The 22,183-nt window shown below is 47.7% G+C and overlaps 1 protein-coding gene across 1 annotated transcript in view; it reads left to right on the top strand.

Annotated features, from left to right (window-relative positions):
- The first annotated feature begins 8,349 nt into the window (after nucleotides 1–8,349).
- The window catches only part of GDPD5 (glycerophosphodiester phosphodiesterase domain containing 5), a 325,483-nt gene continuing 311,649 nt past the window's right edge, over nucleotides 8,350–22,183 (top strand). The window contains exons 1-2 of the mRNA XM_065581769.1: nucleotides 8,350–9,107; nucleotides 9,399–10,445. The gene's annotated coding sequence lies outside the window, so the exon portion shown is untranslated. The remainder of the gene's footprint in view (nucleotides 9,108–9,398; nucleotides 10,446–22,183) is intronic.

Genomic DNA, 22,183 nt, shown 5'->3' with positions numbered 1-22,183 from the left:
GGAGCTGCAAGGGCGGTACCTGTGGATGTGGCCGCAGCTCCGTGTAGGAGCTGGAGGGGGGACATGGCTGCTGCTCCCAGGAGCCACTAGAGGTAAGAGCTGCCTGGAGCCTGCACCCCAACCCCCTACCCCAGCCCTCATCCCCCTCCCGTCCTCCAAACCCCTCGGTCCCAGCTCGGAGCACCCTCCTACACCCCAAATTCCTCATCCCCAGCCCCAACCCAGAGCCCGCATCCCAAGACGGAGCCCTCACCTGCCCCCATACACCTCCCTCCCCTGCCCCAGCATGGAGCCCCCTCCTACACCCTGAACTCCTCATTTCTGGCCCCACCTCAGATCCCACACCCCCAACCAGAGCTCTTACCCCCTCCCGCACCCCAATCCCAATTTTGTGAGCATTCATGGCCCGTCATACAAGATCTGGCCCCTGGGCCACAAAGTTTGCCCACCCCTGTGCTAGTGTGATTTGGTGGTCTATAGCAGTCACCAACTAAAACCCCATCTTGTGCTTTATCTGTTAGGACATTGATCCATAAGCATGCAAGATCATTTTCTTCTGAGTTATTAGTAACTCAAACTGTAATGCAATTTTTGATATAGAATGCCACTCCCTTTCCCATTTTGGCCCACTTGATCCTTCCTAAATAGTTATAATCATTGAGTTTAACATTCCAATTGTGCAAATCATCCCACCATATTTCAAATTAGATCAAATTTATGCTCATAAATGAGCAATTCCAATTCCTCTTGTTTATTACCCTGTGTGACAGCGTGCTCAGCAGGAATGGCTCAGCCAGCCCTCTGTCACTCCAGCTCCAATTAAAGGAGGTAAATTGGAGCTGTCTGGAGATGCCTGTACCTGATGGACAAAGGGGAAACAGCTGCCAGCCCAATTAGCCTGGGGCTAGACACAGGCCCAGAGGTAGACAGGAAGGGAAGGGAAGCTCTGCCCTGTCCTGGTCCAGAGGCTAAGGAATCCTCAAGGCTGGAACCCCCAAGCTGTACCTGGTGAGAAGGTGATGGGTTGGCACTATGTAAATAAACTGCACTGGTGAATGCTGAGCCAGAAGGTCTTGGAGTAGTTTTTGGAGCAGAGCAGAGGAAGGACCAAGGGGGGCCCTGCTACACACTGTTTCCTCACATTGGCATATGAGCAATTCAAGAATTTCTTCTCTTCATGGTCCCTGTGAGTGCTTAGACAGGATGTAGTATATCCTTGGAAGCACCTCCCACTCCCTTTTTCTGTTCAGTCACTGGAACCCCGGAGACTAGTCTTACTCCAGACTCCTAATCTTTAACTACTGTCTGGCCCTGACCTGTGTTCTTGAACAGGGTGTACGTAGAACCTTCTACTTCACCTTGATTTTCTTGTCCAACGTGTTTCCATCTCCAAGAGTGTTCTGGATGGGGTCTGGTATATTTTAAAAAAGTTCTCCTAATCTCCTGGGTCTTCAGTATGGGTTGTAGACTATCTTCAGTAAATTCTCCTGCTGGGTCTCTGAAAGGGATAGATATATCCTTGTAACTTTTCATCTTCAGGTTTGGGGATGATTTATACTCTAACTCTTCCCCTACTGTTCCTAGCTGTGAGGGAACATTAACTCTTCCTTGTGTTACCATGCTGGAATGTGGCCAGAGCCAGCCCTAGCAATTTGGAATGGGTGTGCAAATAGAGTTGCCAACCCTCCAGGGCTATCCTTGGGTCTCCAGGAATTAAAGATTAATCTTTAATTAAAGATTATGTCATGTGATGAAACCTCCAGGAATATGTCCAGCCAAAATTGGCAACCCTACCTGCAAAAGAATTTTCCACCTTGCTCTCCACATCCTGTGTCCTCACAATGGACTGGATTTAGGATTAGAGGAAAGGTTGTCATGCTGGTTGCATCCTAGCTTGGAAAGAATTCAAATCCACTGTAAATAAACAAAATCTCGCAATGCAGAGTGGTGAAACTTTCACAGAACATTTAAAAAAATCTCAGACCCTTTCTGAAAGCACCCAAAGCAAACAGCTCACCCAGGAGTCAACTACCATTCCTACAAAAACAAAGCAACTCTCTTGAGAGTACAACTAATCAACTCCTCCAGATAGACCACCAATGACATGGGGACTAAAGCTGTCACTATCAACTCTGCAGGGGGAAATCAAATGGCCCATGGGGACACTTTCAATCAAAACTCAATTACATCCATTAAGGACTAAATGTCTCTGAATTAAAGTATTGGAAAAAAGCATATTTAAAAAGTATTCACACAAACACAGGAATGTGCAGATCCCGTGTCTCTTTGACTTCCACTTTCCTAATATCACTGTGAACAAAACAATAGCACATCCCTTACCATGCTTGTCTGTACGCCATGATCTGCAGTGATTGTAGGGATTTACTTCAGGTGCGTATCATTGCCCTTCAGTAGGTATAACCCACTGGTCAGTGTCTGTTCCGTGTCCCTTCTGGGGACTGATCTACAGAGGACGTGAGTCTGCTACATCTCATAGCAACAATGGCTGGCGCTTTTGCTCCAACGGTAGGGACTCCTACTTTTACTTCTGGAGGTCCCTCATTCAAACCCTGGTGTCAGCCCAAGAGGGCAGCAATCACATAGGCATCTCAATTCCCACTGTCTTCCCCAAAGGCAACAGTCCACCACCAGTCTGGCATTTCTGAGGCAGTAGTTGTGTTGCCATCCTCCTCAGGTCATTGAGAATCACAGCTGGCACAGAAATACCACTAACATCTCCCTCATGGAAAGGGAATATAGCATCCCCATCCAACCATTCCCAACATTTGCATCCACAAAGCACCCTCCGGGATTCACTACAGCCTGCAGTGTCACAGAGTACTATGATGTATGGTTGTAGAACTTTGGGGTGGCCTGATTGGGAACTAAGTTCCATCCATAGCTCCAGCATCATTCACAGCCCCCTAGTATTTCACAAATGCTGAAACCTGGGCTGCATAGGTCACTGGCTCTTGTTTTTGGTACTATTGGGGTGGGCTGTGTGCAACTACGTATAAAACCAGGGAACTAGCTGAGCAGTGGTTGCGCATTCCGTTCAAAAAATTACATTAAAAGAACATTAAAGTTGCAAAGGCAAGGATTCAAAAGGCAGGTTGCCCATGCAACCTTAATTTAGCCTCCAAGCATTATGGCACAGTTGTTAATTACATGATCACGTACCATTTCCCCCCCGCCACCCCAGGATCCCTGCTTCATTCATTGAACGGGTTGTTATTCAATATTTCTTTTTATCCTCCTCATTCAATGTCTGGTCCCAGGATGTAGTTAACTCACACCATCCAAAACCCTGCACTGTATACAAAACTACTAATTTCCCGTTGTGCCTTTTTTGCTCCTTACACAACAAATGTAATATGAAAGAACCACATGGCACAGTGGGGTCCAAATAACCATGTTCACTAGCTATATGCAACATGCAAAACCTGGCTCCGTGTGCATACTGCTAGCGGGATCACAAACCATTTAAAGAGACACTACCCAATTCCTATACACTGTGTTTCCTCATGAGCATTTCTGTGGTGCTCTCACCATAGTATCTGAGTGCTTCACAAACATTAGTGAATTAATCGTCACAGTACCGCATGGTATTAGGTGCTATTATTATCCCAATTTCACAGGAAAACCACTGAGGCACAGAGATATGAAGGCCAAAATTGTCAGAAGTGTCTACTACTTTTGGGTGTCCAACTTGGGACACCTAGGGCCATTTTGTTTTCCCAGAGAACTTAGCATTTTTATAGCACTTAATATGTTCAAAGCACAGCTCCAGTTGACATCAGCTGCATTCAGTTGTGAATGCTCATAACTTCTGCAAATTTTCTATTAAAAAAACTGAAAACAACTGAACAATAACAACAATTCTATCATGTGGAACCATATTGAACCCCAGCTTGGGTCATCAGCAAGGTTCAGACATTTAGATCCACAGCAGAGTCCTCTGTCATTAGACCTAATGGAGTAACTGATAGCACTGGTCTACAATTTTTGAGAAGTCGTCTGCTTCAGAGATAAAATATGCTATTGATTATGTATTTTGATGTGCTGAATTCAAATATGACAATTAAAACAACTGATTGGCTACTGTTTCTACGACATTTAAGTTTTTACATTTTATGTCTATGTATATTGTGTAGATAGTAGAGTTTTAATCATAAATTGTAAACCTAGGTCTTTTCATGTGTTTATGGTTGCTTTACATGATAATATTTCACCTGTCCTGTTTATGTAACACTTTAAAAATCAGCAAAAGGGTTATATAAATAAAATTTATTATGAAACAAAAGGCAAAAAACTATTATGTACATAGTTTAGTCCTATTCAGTGTCTACCCGGCGCTTCTTGCTTGTCTCTTGTATTCATTAAATGGAGCATCTCTTGTCACTGTCCAGCAATAGTCTGCAAGCATTGATGGGCTCCATTTGCCCTGATCGCATTTCTCCATTGTTGCAATGTCCTGGTGAAATCGCTCACCGTGCTCGTCGCTCACTGCTCCGCAGTTCGGTGGAAAAAAAATCTAGATGAGAGTGCAAAAAATGTATCTTTAGTGACATGTTGCAACCAAGGCTTTTGTATGCCTTGAGGAGGTTTTCCACCAACAACCTGTAGTTGTCTGCCTTGTTGTTTCCGAGAAAATTGATTGCCACTAACTGGAAGGCTTTCCATGCCGTCTTTTCCTTGCCACGCAATGCATGGTCAAATGCATCATCTCGAAGAAGTTCACGAATCTGAGGAGCAACAAAGACACCTTCCTTTATCTTAGCTTCACTTAACCTTGGAAATTTTCCACAGAGGTACTTGAAAGCTGCTTGTCTTTTGTCAATGACCTTGACAAAATTCTTCATCAGACCCAGCTTGATGTGTAAGGGTGGTAACAAAATCTTCCTTGATTCAACAAGTGGTGGATGCTGAACACTTTTCCTCCCAGGTTCCAATGACTGTCGGAGTGGCCAATCTTTCTTGATGTAGTGGGAATCTCTTGCACGACTATCCCATTCGCAGAGAAAACAGCAGTACTTTGTGTATCCAGTCTGCAGACCAAGCAAGAGAGCAACAACCTTCAAATCGCCACAAAGCTGCCATTGATGTTGGTCATAGTTTATGCACCTCAAAAGTTGTTTCATGTTGTCATAGGTTTCCTTCATATGGACTGCATGACCAACTGGAATTGATGGTAAAACATTGCCATTATGCAGTAAAACAGCTTTAAGACTCGTCTTCGATGAATCAATGAACAGTCTCCACTCATCTGGATCGTGAACGATGTTGACGGCTGCCATCACACCATCGATGTTGTTGCAGGCTACAAGATCACCTTCCATGAAGAAGAATGGGACAAGATCCTTTTGGCGGTCACGGAACATGGAAACCCTAACATCACCTGCCAGGAGATTCCACTGTTGTAGTCTGGAGTCCAACAGCTCTGCCTTACTCTTGGGTAGTTCCAAATCCCTGACAAGGTCATTCAGTTCACCTTGTGTTATGAGGTGTGGTTCAGAGGAGGAGGATGGGAGAAAATGTGGGTCCTGTGACATTGATGGTTCAGGACCAGAAGTTTCATCCTCTTCCTCTTCCTCGTCTGACTCAAGTGAGAATGATTCTGGTGCATCAGGAACCGGCAGTCCTTCTCCATGGGGTACTGGGCGTATAGCTGATGGAATGTTTGGATAATGCACAGTTCACTTTTTCTTCTTTGACACACCTTTCCCAAATGGAGGCACCATGCAGAAGTAACAATTGCTGGTATGATCTGTTGGCTCTCTCCAAACCATTGGCACTGCAAAAGGCATAGATTTCCTTTTCCTGTTCAACCACTGGCGAAGATTTGTTGCACAAGTGTTGCAGCATATGTGTGGGGCCCACCTCTTGTCCTGATCTCCAATTTTGCAGCCAAAATAAAGGTGATAGGCTTTCTTAACCATAGTGGTTATACTGCGCTTTTGTGATGCAAAAGTCACTTCACCACAAACATAGAGAAGTTATCTGCACTGTTCACACAAGTACGAGGCATCTCTGCTCAGTTTGGCTAAACAGAAATGTGTCCCTTTGCAAAATCAAACACTGACAAATAAGAGAGCACGACACTGTGTGATTTCTAGAGCTGATATAGGGCAATTTGTTCAGCAGAGTGATGTAAGCTTCATTATGATTGCATCATCCATGACTTCTAGGAATAACATGATGCAATTCATATCATGTATGATACAATACCAGCTTCAGATTGCATCATTCATTGTTTTGCCTAAAAAGCAAGTACTGTCCAAACCCAGTCATAGATTTATTCATAGATCCAGTCAAAGATGTATTTTAGTCATTTCTGGTTTAAATTGAGATCCCTTCCCTTTATAATTCACTTATCCTCCGCCATTCCCAAGTCAAGGGTCGTATATACTGACCCAATAGCATATCTTGAAAACTAGAGCCAATCAACAATTTTAAGCATAATTTTCGTTCTCAGTGACCCAGAATTAGTAAAGTTTGACTACATTTATTTCAGAAGCATTTTGGCTGTAGAGCAGTGTAGCAGTAGAAGGCTGTTATCCTCTATGTGGACCGGTAGGGGGGGATATGACACATTCCCGTTGGGTCTCACAGCTACTTACTGAAAGCAGAGGAAAGTCAGGACTCCTGGGTTCAGTTCCAGGTTCTGAAGTCCCACAGTATCCCCAACCTATCTCTGTCACCTTCTGCTCCTATCCAGGTCTCCCCCATCCTGTAGCTCCTGTCCCTCTTCTGTGCACCCCCTCTGCTGTCCCTCCCCCTCTGGCTACTGCAACTCCACCTCCCCAAAGGCCTGGCTTTCAGCTCTTTGACTCCAGTCAGGTGCCTCCTTCTTCTTCCGCAGGCTACCTGGGCTTCAGCAGCGGGAGCATTGAGAGCACAGGCGAGAGAGTCTCCCTGCTCTCAGTTCTTGTGCCTAGGGGCCCCGTTGGAGCTGGGAGGAGCTATTGCTGGAAAAGACCTGTTCAGCTTCTAAAGCCCTGGCTGGAGCATGCTCAGGGCAGACAGAATCTGTACCATCCTAACTCTAAGAAGTTTCTACAGAGCATGTGTGAACTGAGATTAGTTAGAAGTTTATAAACTTGTTCAAACTTAGGTGAATTTTCACAGAGACAGCAAAAAGCACATCCTTAACACTATGGCAACCTCCCTCAAATTTCAAGTCTATTCTATATTGGTTGGTATATTGTGTTCATCACCATAGTATGGGAGCTCTTCCAGTAGTGTTTTATGCAATGTGACTAACACCTGTCACATTGTTCTCTCACCTTCTCCCCTGGGGGAGAAGTGTGCCCAGTGGAGTGCTGCATTTTGATAGGGTGTTTTTTTTTAATATGCATGTTGCTATATATTTATGTTAGAGAAGGCAAGGTCAAAGACATGCAGCTTGCACTTGGAGCAAGGTTGGTGATGCTCCTTAGATCAAAGCATGAAGGCGCTAGAGCCTCTCAACAAAATACTTAGAAGAATTTTTCTAACATGGGCAAAAGAAAATATTTTCTCCTAATGTGCCAACTGTTCACAATTTGTTTTTCTTAAAGTCACAGCTCCTGGATCCACATGATTAGAGGAGAATCATAGAAGTGTAGCACTGGAAGAAACCTCAACAGGTCATCTAGTTCAGTCCCTTCCACTCAAGGCAGGACTACATAATAGTCAGACAAGTCAGAATCTCAGTTTTCATTTAAAACAAAAAACAAACAAAGAAACAAACAAAAACCCTGTTTCCATTCTTGGTTGCAGAGAAAATGTGATCCCAGTGCACCCTAAAGGTTTGGCAATCAGAAAAGAAATAAAAATCATGAATTAAAAAAAAAAACAATATAATTTGGGTTCTTTTTAAGCTAATCCCATGATTTTTTGGAGCTTGACTCATGATTTTTGAATGCTTGAGATTGGCAATTGCTGTTATGGAACGTGTTATGCAATTTTAATTATGGTCAGTTTTAACCATTCTGTCTATAATCATATTCTTTTGTTGTTTGCATTTTATCCTCTCTGTCTTTTCTGCTTTATTATGGTGTTGGCTGTTGTATCATTCTTTAAGTTGTGCTTTATCTACTTCAATTTTCTCCTTGGAATAGAGGGAGAGATGCGTATATGTATTTATCTAGTTAGAATTCAGCTTCTTGAATTGTCTTGGAGCTATTTTCGAAAAGTATGACAATGGCTACCTTGTTATCCGTCTGTTCTTCCTATTTCAGTGAAGTCAAGTTTTGTGTTTGTCTAAGACTCTGTTTTGGCTCTGATAGTGAACTGGCAGCAGAGTGTCAGACCATGGCTTTATCCTCTTTGTGTAGCATGCAGGGGCCCAGTCAGGATCAGGGCCTCATTGCCCTGAGCAGCACCATACAAACACATGGCAAGAGACAGTCCCTGTCCCAACCTGTTTACAATCTGAGGCCCCCAAACCTAAAAACACATAGATTTGTGTAACTTTACCTACATCACTCCTCCCCCTGAAGTCTATGGGGCTGCTCCATGAGTAGTTACATATGTTCTTAAATGTTTGCAATATCAGGGTCTAATTTAAGACAAGGTGAATCGAGTGAGCCTAACAGATTACTGAAGGTGGGGGGAATGAGGGTCACGGGGATCAGAATGCCTGGTGGTTACAGATTAGCTACCTGCACTTTTAGCAGGTTTTGAGTCAGTTTTGTCTTAGGTACAGGCAGTAACCCTTTCCTGCCTGAATTCAGTAGGGATAGGGTGTATGCCAGGCTGTGACCCTTTCCTGCCCAGGTTCCCAGCTGGGATGGGGGTGTACAGTCCAGGCTGCGACCCTTTCCTGCCCGGGTTCCCAGCTGGGGGTGGGGGTGTACAGCCCAGGCTGTGACCCTTTCCTGCCCGGGTTCCCAGCTGGGGGTGGGGGTGTACAGCCCAGGCTGCGACCCTTTCCTGCCCGGGTTCCCAGCTGGGGGTGTATAGCCTAGGCTGTAACCCTTTCCTGCCCGGGTTCCCAGCTGGGGGTGTATAGCCTAGGCTGTAACCCTTTCCTGCCCGGGTTCCCAGCTGGGGGTGTACAGTCCAGGCTGTAACCCTTTCCTGCCCGGGTTCCCAGCTGGGGGTGGGGGTGTATAGCCCAGGCTGTGACCCTTTCCTGCCCAGGTTCCCAGCTGGGATGGGGGTGTACAGTCCAGGCTGCGACCCTTTCCTGCCCGGGTTCCCAGCTGGGGGTGGGGATGTACAGCCCAGGCTGTGTGACCCTTTCCTGCCGGGGTTCCCAGGCTGTGTGACCCTTTCCTGCCGGGGTTCCCAGGCTGTGTGACCCTTTCCTGCCGGGGTTCCCAGGCTGTGTGACCCTTTCCTGCCCGGGTTCCCAGCGGAGGGTGGGGGTGCATAGCCCAGGCTGTGTGACCCTTTCCTGCCGGGGTTCCCAGGCTGTGTGACCCTTTCCTGCCGGGGTTCCCAGCGGAGGGTGGGGGTGCATAGCCCAGGCTGTGTGACCCTTTCCTGCCGGGGTTCCCAGGCTGTGTGACCCTTTCCTGCCGGGGTTCCCAGCGGGAGGTGGGGGTGCATAGCCCAGGCTCTGTGACCCTTTCCTGCCGGGGTTCCCAGCGGGAGGTGGGGGTGCATAGCCCAGGCTGTGTGACCCTTTCCTGCCGGGGTTCCCAGGCTGTGTGACCCTTTCCTGCCCGGGTTCCCAGCTGGGGGTGGGGATGTACAGCCCAGGCTGTGTGACCCTTTCCTGCCGGGGTTCCCAGGCTGTGTGACCCTTTCCTGCCGGGGTTCCCAGGCTGTGTGACCCTTTCCTGCCCGGGTTCCCAGCGGAGGGTGGGGGTGCATAGCCCAGGCTGTGTGACCCTTTCCTGCCGGGGTTCCCAGGCTGTGTGACCCTTTCCTGCCGGGGTTCCCAGCGGAGGGTGGGGGTGCATAGCCCAGGCTGTGTGACCCTTTCCTGCCGGGGTTCCCAGCGGGGGGCGGGGGTGCATAGCCCAGGCTGTGTGACCCTTTCCTGCCGGGGTTCCCGGGTGGGGGTGCATAGCCCAGGCTGTGACCCTGCGCGGCCCGGGTTCCCGCCGGGGCTGGGTGTAGCCAGGGCAGCCCCGCCTCCTCCCCTGTCTGGTTCAGCCGGGGGCGGAGTTAGCCGGTTTCATTCTCGCCCGCGCGGAGCTCGCCGCTTTACTCCGCTGCTCCTGGCCGAGGGATGACATCGGGGAGGCTGCGCGGGCAGCGGAGGCGCTGAGCGAGCGGAGTCTGCCGGCTGCAGGTTCCTCCTCCCGCGGGCTCTGCCGCTGCTCCGGCCCCCGCCTGGAGAGGCGCCGATCGCAGCGCCCCGGCGCCGGGGAGGAAGCGGCAGGTTCCCCGCTTTGCACGGCTCCGAGTCCCCGGAGGAGCCGGGCAGCCCCGGGGGACTTCTCGCCGCGCGGCCAGGGACCGGCCGCTGGAAGTTGCCGGGAGTGGCTCGGAGCTGGTGGCTTCCCCAGGTAAGCGCCGCGGACCGCTGCAAAGGGAGCCAGCCCGGGGGCGGGGGGCGATGGAGGACCCTGCTCCCCCGCACACCTCTGCCAAGCCGCTGGGGACCGCAGGGGATGCATCTGGGCGTGTGACCCCCTTGCCCAGCGGCTGGGAGGGCGGGCGTGGAAATACCGGGTGTCTCTTTCCCCTTCTCCCGCGTCCTCTCCCCGACCCCGGCAGCTCTCTGGGGAGCAGGGTTGCGGGAGGAAGGGAACGGACAGATCCCCCGGGTGTGTGTGTTTGGAGGAGTCTTCCCTGGATGGGGCGCTCACCCCTGGGCGGGGGTGTTCGTGCGCCGCCCCTTATTCAGGGACCAGCGAGATGGGCTGCAAGCCCCGTTGGCTGGCAGCTGGCTTAGCAGGGCAGCCCTGGGGTTTATTCAGACATTCATAGATTCTAGGACTGGAAGGGACCTCAAGAGGTCATCGAGTCCAGTCCCCTGCCCGCCATGGATTCTCCTGCACATTTCCCCCCTATCCAGGGGTTGGTAGGTGGGATCCCATGGAGAGGGGCGGGGGGTGGCTCTCTCTGCCCTATTCGGGTGGCAGTGGGATGTGGAGCCCCTGGCACGACAGTCGCCCCCCCTCCTTGCTCTCTGCCGTTCCAAAGTTTGTGGTGGTGCCTCCTGTCCGCCCGGGCTGGGCACGAGGGGCTTCACGCCGAATCGCGAGTGGCTTGTGTCAATCCTAATGAGGATGGATGCCAGAGGCACAGCTGGAGAGGGGGCACCCAGTCTGGGGTTATAGGATTGCTCTCACGGGTGCCGGGGTACGTAAAGCAGCAGATTGTGATCATGACATTTCATCTGGGTTGCATCCGGCTTTGTTTTTAACGACGTGTTAGGTATGTGTGTGTTCACATCAACACTGCTATCGGGATGACAGCATCTGCACTGCCCTGGCACCCTCCAGAGCCGTGTGTGGTATTTTTCAGGATAGGGGGTTATCTCATGTCTTGCAATCCTGAGCCAGCAAAATCCTCGAGCCTGAGGTAGATTAATGCAGCCTCATTAGTTTAGTCAGGAGGAACACCCTGGGTCAATGCAGACAATTAGAAACCTCCCCTAGTGTCTTAATAAGTCTGACAGCATGTGTCTGCCTGGTGACACCTTCCAGGGGGTTAGCTTTGTTTTTATTAAATCTCCTTTATTCTTTATTTATATTGCTAGGGGGGAAATGTGCAGGAGAATCCATGGCCTTTTGCCTTCTTTGCAAAGAAAGCACCAGAAAAGGAGGAAATTTTGAAAGGGAGTGAAGCAAGAATGAATGAAGGGGCTTGGGAATGAATGATACATGCTTGGAGAATATTTGTTTTATTTACACCTCCTGCTCTCCTCTCCCCTCTGCAATCCCTCTGTACTTCTTGGTGAATAGACTGCCAGGCATTGACAACTCTTTGCCTTAGCACTTTCTGGCATTAAAACTACAGAGATTCAGATGTTTTGGACCAGATGGCAAAGCAGGATTTTTCAGTCCTGGAAATCTATCCTCTTCAGATTTTTGCAACACTTCCTATCTTTAGGAGAAAAAGACTCGTAGAGCAAATAACTTGATTTGTAATCACTCCTACATATCCTGTCTGCTTGTGTGTTTTTCTGGTGGGGAAGGGGAGGAAAGGAAATATGGATGTAATCTGAAATGCTTCGAAAGGCGCACACTGTTGGGCAGTAAGATGCCGTGTGTGAAACTTTAAAGATTAGTTCTGATTCTGTTTGTACTGGCTTTTGATTGATAGCTCTACAAAGGAATAACGGGAGCTCACGGAATAGTTCTCTATAATGGCTTGTCTACGTTAGAAAGTTCCACCATGCAGTTACATGGTTAGACTAGTGTGGTCACACTTCAGACGATGTAGACAGTACTGGGTCCAAAAAACCTGCAAATAGGGCTGTTTTTATTTTAAAGACCTATTTGGGATAGCATTAAACACTGTGTCTCTATCAGATTAAGTGTGATGGTTCTACCTTGCTTTGTGGTTTAGATTCACCACTACCTAAATTACTAGTCTGTAGATAGTATACCTACCAATTAGCATCTAGAGTGTCTAGTCATTGGCAGATTTGGTGTATATTGAGTTGCCTTCCATTTGAATTGTTGGGTATATTGGTCACCCCTTCACACACAACACAATCCATTAACACACCATCTGGTCATTATCCACTTTCATTGTGGTTGTTCCACAATTTGGGAAGAGGTTGCTATTTTTATCATGTCTTTCACTTGCACTGTCAAGCCTTGAAGTCTGCTTCAAACTGGTAATCAAACAGTAGTAATTCAACTGTAAAAAGCCTCTTTATAAATCAGAAGCCACTTTTTAAATGTGCATATCAGATCAGTTGTAAGGTAGTTAATTTTAAAGTGGGTGTCTCCTTCAAGCTGTGCAAAACACTTCTTTAAAAGAAAAGATTCTTTGCGCGTAAAGAAGCAAAATGACAAGGATTTGTCCACTGCCATTCACTGCAGAAGCACAAATTAAATGAATTCTGGGCCAATACATTTTATTTGGTGTCTTGATTTCAGCAGCTAGCTCTTTGGAACTAACTTTTAATTTATATGGGAAATTCTTCCTTTGGACCAGGAAGACTATGATTAGATGCGATATCTTCCATCTGCTCTGTGGGCCAAGGATTATTTGTTTCTTTCACTTTATAGAAAGTGCCATGAATATTTACCATCCTCTATAAATAACTGGGTGTTAGAATTGCCCTAGTTTTTTTTTTTCTAACTTGTACTATTGTGTGGATTTGGTTAACACCGAACAAGGTAAGATTCCCATTAGCAAGTGTCTTGTTCTGTCAGGTAGGTGCCCATTGCTGCTTGAAGTGTGGCCTTTTATGCAGCAGATGCACCTGCTGGGGATGTTAATCAGACTCTGAATGATTCCTTTATCCATCTTTATCTGCCCTCCCCTTCCCCGCCCTCAAACATCCTATCTTTCTCTCCAACAGTTGATGTCCAGCATAGCACATGTGTGCAAGGTGTGGTTTGGAATTCAATTTGATGCTAAATGTAGTTAGTGAAACCATTATCCCCTCCAAAAGGGTTTTAATAACTAGCCCTTTTTTTGGTAACTCATTATCCAAAAGATAGTGTGATTAACTGAGAAGATTTATTAGAGGCTTGTCAGACACTGCTCATATTTCTCCTTCAAGAGGCTCTGCTGTGATACTATATTTCAGGTCTAAAACAAGTACATCGCTCTTCCTTTCCCTGCATTGATATACAGTGTCCATGTAACTCTTTGTGCACACTCTTATTTTTCCAAACCAATGCTTCATTGGTTATGTATGTACACACTGTAGCTTTAAAACTAAGGCTAGCTGGCAGGAACAATCCATCATTTGTTAATGATGTAACAAATCTGTGGTCACTTGGGATTTCAATGCTATCACTATAGTGCAGGCCACAGCCACACTAAATTACCTGATATCTGCAAGGGTAGAACTCTGATTCTCCTGCTTCAAAAGCAGAGGAGTATCAGGAAAACCTCAGCAGAGGTTAACGGTATAGGGGCTATGCCCAATGTTGATCTCTCTGATTCTGGTCAGAAGAGGACAGTGCTACACAAACCAACCAGTTCATTTAAAATGCTAATACCCTGTTCCATAGCACCTTTCATCTCGCTAACATTAAGCCTATTAGAGAATCTCCATTTTTACAGGGGAGGTAAGAGACAGAACTGAATTTCATTGACCTTCTCAAGGTCGCATTGTGATCTAGAGATCACAAGAAATAGAACCCAGCATATCTGGTTTCCAGTCCCCTGCTCCAAGCACACTCCCTTCCAGACAGGGTCCTTGTCTATTTGTTTTGAACAGTACCAAGTACACACTGATGGTACCGAGCACGTAAAGCGGGGGAAGGGTTTGTAAGGGAATTCTAAATGGCTGTCTGTAGTAACAGGAGATTGTGTTAAATAGTGACTGGAGAAAACTATTGATACCTGGTTTTGCTGTGTTCTTTTTTTAAAGCCACTTTCTCTCAATTTCTTCTCCCCCTCCCCTCCCCCCACCCATTCTGAACCACTGCTTGTGATTTTTCTTTTCTTTTTTCTTTTTGGACTAATATCCTATCGTTGTTTGATACTGTAAAACACAAGCCACCTCATCTCTTTAATATGTGGTTTAAAATATTTTTTATAATGTTCCTGGCAAGAAAAACTTTCAAGATAAATGTGCTCTTCTGAAGATATTCAAACTAGGTTCCTCTTGAATTGCTTTGGGGTGGGGGGTCAATCGTAAACCTTTCCACACTAAGTACAATGCATTCCAAGATAAACCTTAATAAATACACAATTGAAGAGGTACCTGGCGGTTGCTTTAGGTTTGTCTGCTTTGTCCGCTCAGGCGTCAATTACATTGTGTATAAGGATGATTCTGGGTAAGGGTGAATCTTCCACCCTCCCCTCCTCTTGTGTATGTGAAAAATCTGCAAATAATCTCTTGCTTAACTTTGGGGGCACCTGAAGTTTGGGTGCTAAATGCTGAATTGTAACCATAGCCATGTTGGTCCCAGGATATTAGAGAGACAAGGTGAGTGAGATAATATCTCTTTATTAGACCAACTTCTGTTGGTAAGACCTCAAGAGCGTGTCTGTTTCTCTCTCTCTCTCTCTCTCTCTCTCTCTCACACACACACACACACACACACACACACACACACACACACACACACACACGTTTGATAAGAGAGATTGCCTCACCTGCCTTGTGTCACTGAATTTGATGGGAGTTGAGGGTGATTGGCAGCATTTCAGGATCAAGCCTATGAGGGTATCAATTTTTATTTATTTATTTTTTAATTGTGTATGTAGGAAGGGAAAAAAGATCCCCCAACCCTCTCCGCCCTGCCCTCTGTTTTTGTGGAGGTGGTACTGGGACAGACCACAAATTTAGGCATCGATCCCGCAATGAGCTCTGTGCCGCCAGACCCCTGCAGCCGTGCAGAGCCTCACTGAAAGCTCTTCTCTTATTTAGAAATAGCAAGTGCTTGCTTGGAAATGATTCTGTGCAATCATGGTTTATATATGAAAGCCCTACCTATTGTTTACACTTCAAGGCACTGATCCTGCAAGTTACCCCATTGGGGCACAGGGTTCTGCAGGATTGCTTGGTTGGGGTCTAGGTGATTTCAGCTGAAATAACTCTGATCTACTGTACTCTTCTCCGCTTTTACTATTTGTTTACTATTTTGCTATTTTGTTGCTCTGGACTGGTGATGCTAAACTGGTCAGTTTCACTTTCCGCCTCTATTGTTAGGATGATGCAATGTGTGACCTTCAAGGTAGGAGAACACGTTTTTAGAAACAAACTCTATGACATAAAATGAAAAAATATTGCCATTATTTCTCTTTGCAAAACCTTAAATTCTGGGCATGTGCTACTGGCACCGTGCACTTATAAATATCGCAACTGTGCCACAGCGTGTCCCCTTCCCCCCCCCCTTCTCCCTGCAAGAAATCAAAGCAGAAATTTAAATAACCTTGTTCTTTATGGTCCCAGGTGTGATACACTGTGCAGAAGGGTTCTGTAATGCTGCTTTTAGATAGGTGGGTCTTGTATATGTTCCTGAATTACATGAGGGAATGCATCAGGCATAAACAGCACTTACGCGAAGACTACATTTTCCTTTAGGTGCAGTGGCCCCTTCTAAAGTGTCTGTCTTTTTAAATTAACCAGATGGGTTTTCTGTGTGTTCCAATTTCCAAGTGCTACAATGAGGCCCTCTAATAGATTAGGTCTCAGGCCACTTCTTTTGTATTTATTAATCTGGGTGATCACTGACACACTCACTGATCTAAAACTGCGTGAGTCTGGTACCCGTGATGGTGTTTACTATGAAACTGCAATCACAGGAAATACATTAGATCAGTTTTTTGGTGTGGGAGGGAGAGAAGGGAAATCTTCTGGTTAAAAGACCAGGAACAAGGAGATCTGGTTGTTTGGTTACTACAATTAATGAGCAAAGTGTAACTCAAGAACCTAAGAGGAGGTTTTGTTCTCAGTTCTGACACAGACTTGCAGCGTGACTTTGCACAAGTCAGTTAGAGGCTACTTTTGAAAGACTGGCCCTAACTGTGGATGTTGTTTGATACCCCCTTCCCCCGAGGTCCTGAGAACCTATGGCCCCACTTGCTTTTTACCCATATACCCTTTTCTCCATTTCCCGATCTGTGAAATGGGGATATAATACTTAGAAGCGTTGTGGGGTTTAATGTCTTGTAAAGCATTTTGGGACACTTGGATGGAAGGAGATACACAAGTACAAAGGAAGAACAGGAGTACTTGTGGCACCTTAGAGACTAACAATTTTATTAGAGCATAAGCTTTCGTGGACTACAGCCCACTTCTTCGGATGTGGGCTGTAGTCCACGAAAGCTTATGCTCTAATAAATTTGTTAGTCTCTAAGGTGCCACAAGTACTCCTGTTCTTTTTGCGGATACAGACTAACACGGCTGCTACTCTGAAACCTGACAAGTACAAAGGATTTGTATTGCTTATCCATCCATCAAAACTTTCTTCCTTCTGCATTAAAATATTTCCTGCATGCCCCAAGTGTTCATCTGTAAACATTATAATGGGCTTATCCAATGCTTTGATATGTTTTCTTCTGAAAGATAAAATAAAATAGGATATCTCCATTTATCTCCTAGAACTGGAAGGGACCTTGAAAGGTCATTGAGTCCAGCCCTCTGCCTTCACTAGCAGGACCAAGTACTGATTTTGCCCCAGATCCCTAAGTGGCCCCCTCAAGGATTGAACTCACAACCCTGGGTTTAGCAGGCCAATGCTCAAACCACTGACCTCTCCCTCCCCCTGGATATGTTTCTGGTTACCAGAGGGTATGGGTGAGGGATACATCCTCTGAAATCATGGTCTCTTCCCTATCTCCCCTTTCATGCTTTGATCTAGAAGGAAGCCCTGCCTGGAGAGAAGTTTCTTTAAGGTGTCAAGTCAGTGAGGTTTCAGAAGCAGTTGCCCAGCATGACGGTGATTACCTCTGTAGGCAAGTGTGGGAATTTCACATGAATCTATCCACTAATACTTTGCATCTCTTTTGGATGAGACTTAAACCTGACAACTGAACCAGCTGTGACTAAAGATCCATGGTGTTTCACATAGGTAGAGGTGCATCTCTATGTCACTTTTGTGAAACCTAGCGCCAGAGGCCAAAGTCTTCAAATCTGCATGCCTACAGTGAGGCTCCTGAAACAGAAATGGTCTCATCTTAATAAGGTGCTGAACACTTGCAGTTTCCAGACTAACTTTAGGCACTAGGTTTGAAAATGTTGGCCAGAGGTTCTCTTTTGGACCCTGTCATTTGTCAAGGTACTGGCTAACTTGGGTTACCTTCTCCAGGTGTAGGTGCTGCCTTACTCAGATCTGGGTTATGATTTAATGACATCCTTCTAACATCCTACAGGTAAGACAGCTTTGTGTGTTCAAATATTAACATGCTGGGTATAAACTTACAGTGGTGTCTTTTTACATTACATTGCCTGAAAGCAAATTGCTTCTCGGTACATCACAAGATCATGCATAGCACCACTGCTGCATGGATGCTTGTTGGCTAAACACAAACTTGTGTGGATAACCAGGAAGATAACTCTTGCTGTGCACAGAAAAATAAAAAAAAATAGCGCCACAGGCATTGGAGACTTCAACTATATCCATGCACAGCTGTCCCTGAAAAGTACAGAGACTGGGACAAGTACAACTAGAGCCCCGAGTGCATGAAGACGTGCACTCTTTAGCATTTCTATCAATGTAAGTTTGAGGGCCCTTGCAAAAGCACCATGCTGTAGCTGTTTGAACTCAGGGCTGGGGCCAGAGTTCTAATCCTGACTCTGCCACCCACCTGAATCACCGTGTGAAGTTAAGCAAGCCACTGATCCCTGAATTTTGAGTACCGCTATTTTTGTAGACTTGACCTGAGACACTCGAGGATCTCTTTTAAAAAAAAAAAAAAAAAAAAAAAAAAGAGGTGCTCAACACTTAACTCTAACTGAAGTCAGTGGATGCCAGGGGGTCCCTAGAACTGTTGAAAATCAGGCACAAGATGACTTGTATTAGGGCATCAGAAATAAGTGGCTACTTCTAAAAGCTCTGTTTCTCTCTTTTTACCCTTCTGTCTTTTGGGGATAACTTGCCCATCTTTTTAAAGGGATGGTGTGTGAAGATTATATTTAAAGTACTATGGAGGCCTTTGTTAACGGAGCATGTCAGTTTAGGTTAAATGTAGCCTTAAATTTAATATAGTCAATGAAAAATCACTCCCACTGCTTGGGGGCATAGGTGCTTTGATGGTGGGGGATGATCATATGGGGGACTTGTCCGCCTGTCTCAGCCAACCCTGTGCATACCCCCATTCCTGTAGATACTGCAGATCTGTGCAGGGGGTCTGTGTTAGGAATCATTGTCCTGCCTGGCTGCAACCTGCTGAGCCTGCAGGAACAATAATGAATGTGCTTTGCACTTTCCACTGAGATGGCAAACCAACGCTTCTGTGTGTGACCCTAAAGAACATTGACATAGCTTTGAGCATTGTAATATCTATTTAGATGTGACACCGTTGTCCTTTAATTGGCTGTTAATGGCTCTGCCTTAAGCCTGATGTAGGAAAATTAGTTTGTCCCACGCTTGGGAAGCTAAGATAATAACATTAAGGGCATTGCCAGGGAAGGGGTGGGATGGGGGCTCCCCATCAAGGGCCAGGGGTAGCATTAGTGGGAAGCTCAGATCTCTACTACCAGCAGCTGGATGGGTGCTAACCCTGGACTTTCCCCAGGAGACTAGTTTTACAAATCTGCCTCCTATTTAGTAATTGTCTGACAGATTTTGGAATTACACACCCCTGCCTCCTCTTCCCCCCCTTCTTTTCTCCCCCCTCCCCATGCTCTCACTCCGAGAAGAAGCTCACTACTTTTCTTTCAGCCCCTCCCAAACCCAGTTATCCAGAGAACTGTGAAACAAGGCCACAGAGTAGCACCTGGATACCTGTTGTCTAGGGTTACCATATTTCCACAAGCAAAAAAGAGGACACTGGGGGGGAGGAGCCCCGCTCTAGCCCTGCCCCGCCCCATCTACTCCCTCCCATTTCCCACCCCCTGATTGCCACCCTCAGAACTGCCAACCCCCCCCCCCGCTCCTTGTCCCCTGACTGCCCCCTCCTGGGACCCCTGCCACTACCCCCTAAAATCCCACCCCCTATCTAAGCCGCCCTGCTTCTTGTCCCCTGACTGCCCCCTCCTGAGAACCCCCTACGACCCTACCTGTCCCCTGACTGCCCCGACCCTTATCCACACCCCCACCCCATATTCACACCCCCATCCCTGGGGACTCCCATGCCCTATCCAACTGCTCCCTGCCCCCTGACAGGACCCCCAGAACTCCTGACCCATCCAACCCCCTCTACTACCTGCCTGCCTCGACCCCTCTCCACACCCCTGCCCCCCTGCCAGCCCCCCCAGATCCATCTAATCCCCCCGCTCCTTGTCCCTGTTTGTCCCAACCCCTCTCCACACCCCTGCCCACCTGACAGCCCTCCCCCCCCAAACTCCCGACCCATCCAACCCTCCCTCCCTGTCTCCTGACCAGGGCCGGCTTTAAAGAGCCCAGGAATCGCCCTGGGGCCGGAACCGGGGCCGGAGCTGCTGGGGCCTGAACTGGGCTGGGGCCGCCAGGCGCCGCTCGGCCAGGGCCGCACCTCCCCGGAGCTCTCCTCCTCGCGCCCCCTGCCCCAGCTTACCTGCTGCTGCCTCCCGCTTGCCCCTGCTTCTTTTCAGACTTCCCGCAAAGATCTGATTTGCGGGAAGCAGGGGAGGGGGAGGAGCAGGTGGGCGGAGCTTTCAGGGGAGTGGAGGAGGGGGAAGACAGCTGCGGGGCCGGACAGTGTGGTAAGGCTGCAGGGGATGGGGGGAGCCGGGAAGGGGCTTTGGGTGCCCTGCAGTGCTTGGCCGCTGCTTTTCTGTCTATAAATAGCCGACCGGGGGGAAATCCCGGACATTTTTAGATTTTTAAAAAGCCCCCCCCCCGGACGGCTATTTATAGACCGAAAAGCCGGACATGTTCAGGGAAATCTGGACATATGGTAGCCCTGCTGTTGTCCGACCCCAAATAAGGTGATCAGTTAAACTCTGAGTATGTGGGCAAGACCCATCAGCTAGACACCTGGGAAAGAATTCTCTGTAGTAACTCAGTGCTCTCGCCATATAGTGTGCCATCCCCAGCAGTTGAGGATTTTTCGTACTGGCCGTTGCCGAGGGGTCACGTGCCATTGTAGGCAGTCCCATCGTACCATCCCCTCTTATCAACTTATCAAGCTCAGATTTGAAGCTAGTTAGATTTTTTTTGCCCCCACTGCTCCCCTTGCAAAGCTGTTTCAGAACTTTACTCTTCTGGTGGTTAGAAACCTTTCCTTAATTTTGAGCCTACACCAAGGTCTTTCTTCTCCTCTGTTGCTTCCAACTGATAAATCCCCAGTTTATAGGAAAAAGTCTCTTTTGGTCCCTCAATTCATGACTTTGCACTATTAAATATCATCCCATTTCTATTACTCCAGTTTACAAGGTCATCCAGATCTTCGTGTATGATATTCTGGTCCCCCTCCATATTGGCAATACCTCCCAACTTTGTGTCATCTGCAAATTTTATTAGCACACATTCACTTTTTGTGCCGAAGTCAGTAATAAAAATGTTAAATAAGGTTGGTCCCAAGACCAATTCCCGAGGAACTCCACTAGTAACCTCCCTCCAGCCTGATAGTTCAGCTTTCAGTATGACCCATTGTAGTCGCCTCTTTAACCAGTTCCTTATCCACCTTTCAGTTCTCATATTAATCCCCATCTTCTCCAGTTTAACTAATACAGTAACTCCTCACTTAAAGTCGTCCCGGTTAACGTTGTTTCATTGTTACGTTGCGGATCAATTAGAGAACATGCTTGTTTAAAGTTGCGCAATGCTCCCTTATAACATTGTTTGGCAGCCGCCTGCTTTGTCCACTGCTTGCAGGAAGAGCAGCTCATTGGAGCTAGCTGTTGGGGGCTTGGAACCAGGGTGAACCGGCAGCCCCCCTATAAGCTCCCAGTTCCCCTAAGTTCTCTGTGCGGCAGCCGCCCAGCAGGCTATCAATTGCCAGCAGTTCAGTTGTCCCTCCCCCCACTGCCATGTGCTGCTCCCGCCCTCCGCCTTGGAGCTGCTCCTGGGAGCCTCCTGCTTGCTGTGTGGGGGTGGGGAAGGGGGAAAGCCCCCCCCCCAGAACTCCCGACCCATCTAAACCCCTCTGCTCCCTGTTCCATTGACTGCTCCGATCCCTCTCCCCACTCCTGCCCCCTGACAGCCCCCCCACAACTCCCAACCCCCCCTCGCTCCTTGTCCCCTGACTGCCCCCTCCTGGGACCCCTGCTCCTAACTGCCCTCCAGAACCTCACCCCCTACCTAAGCCTCCCTGTTCCTTGTCCCCTAACTGCCCCCTCCTGAGACCCCCCCCCTAACTGCCTCCCCGGACCCTACCCCCTACCTGTACCCTGACTGCCCAAAACCTTATCCCCACACCCCTCAGAAAGCCCCCCCTGAACTCCCGACCCGACCCCCACTCCCTGTCTCTTGACTGCCCCCTCCAGAACCTCCCTGCCCCTTCTCCAACACCCTGGCCCCCTTACCCTGCCACTCAGACCAGCGTGCCGGGGAGGAGGAGCAGGAGGAGGAGC

This window comes from Chrysemys picta, chromosome 1 (genome assembly GCF_011386835.1).
Source record: "Chrysemys picta bellii isolate R12L10 chromosome 1, ASM1138683v2, whole genome shotgun sequence".
Lineage (NCBI taxonomy): Eukaryota > Metazoa > Chordata > Testudines > Emydidae > Chrysemys > Chrysemys picta.
Note: the sequence above shows the minus strand (reverse complement) of the source record. Positions and strands in the feature narration are given on the sequence as shown.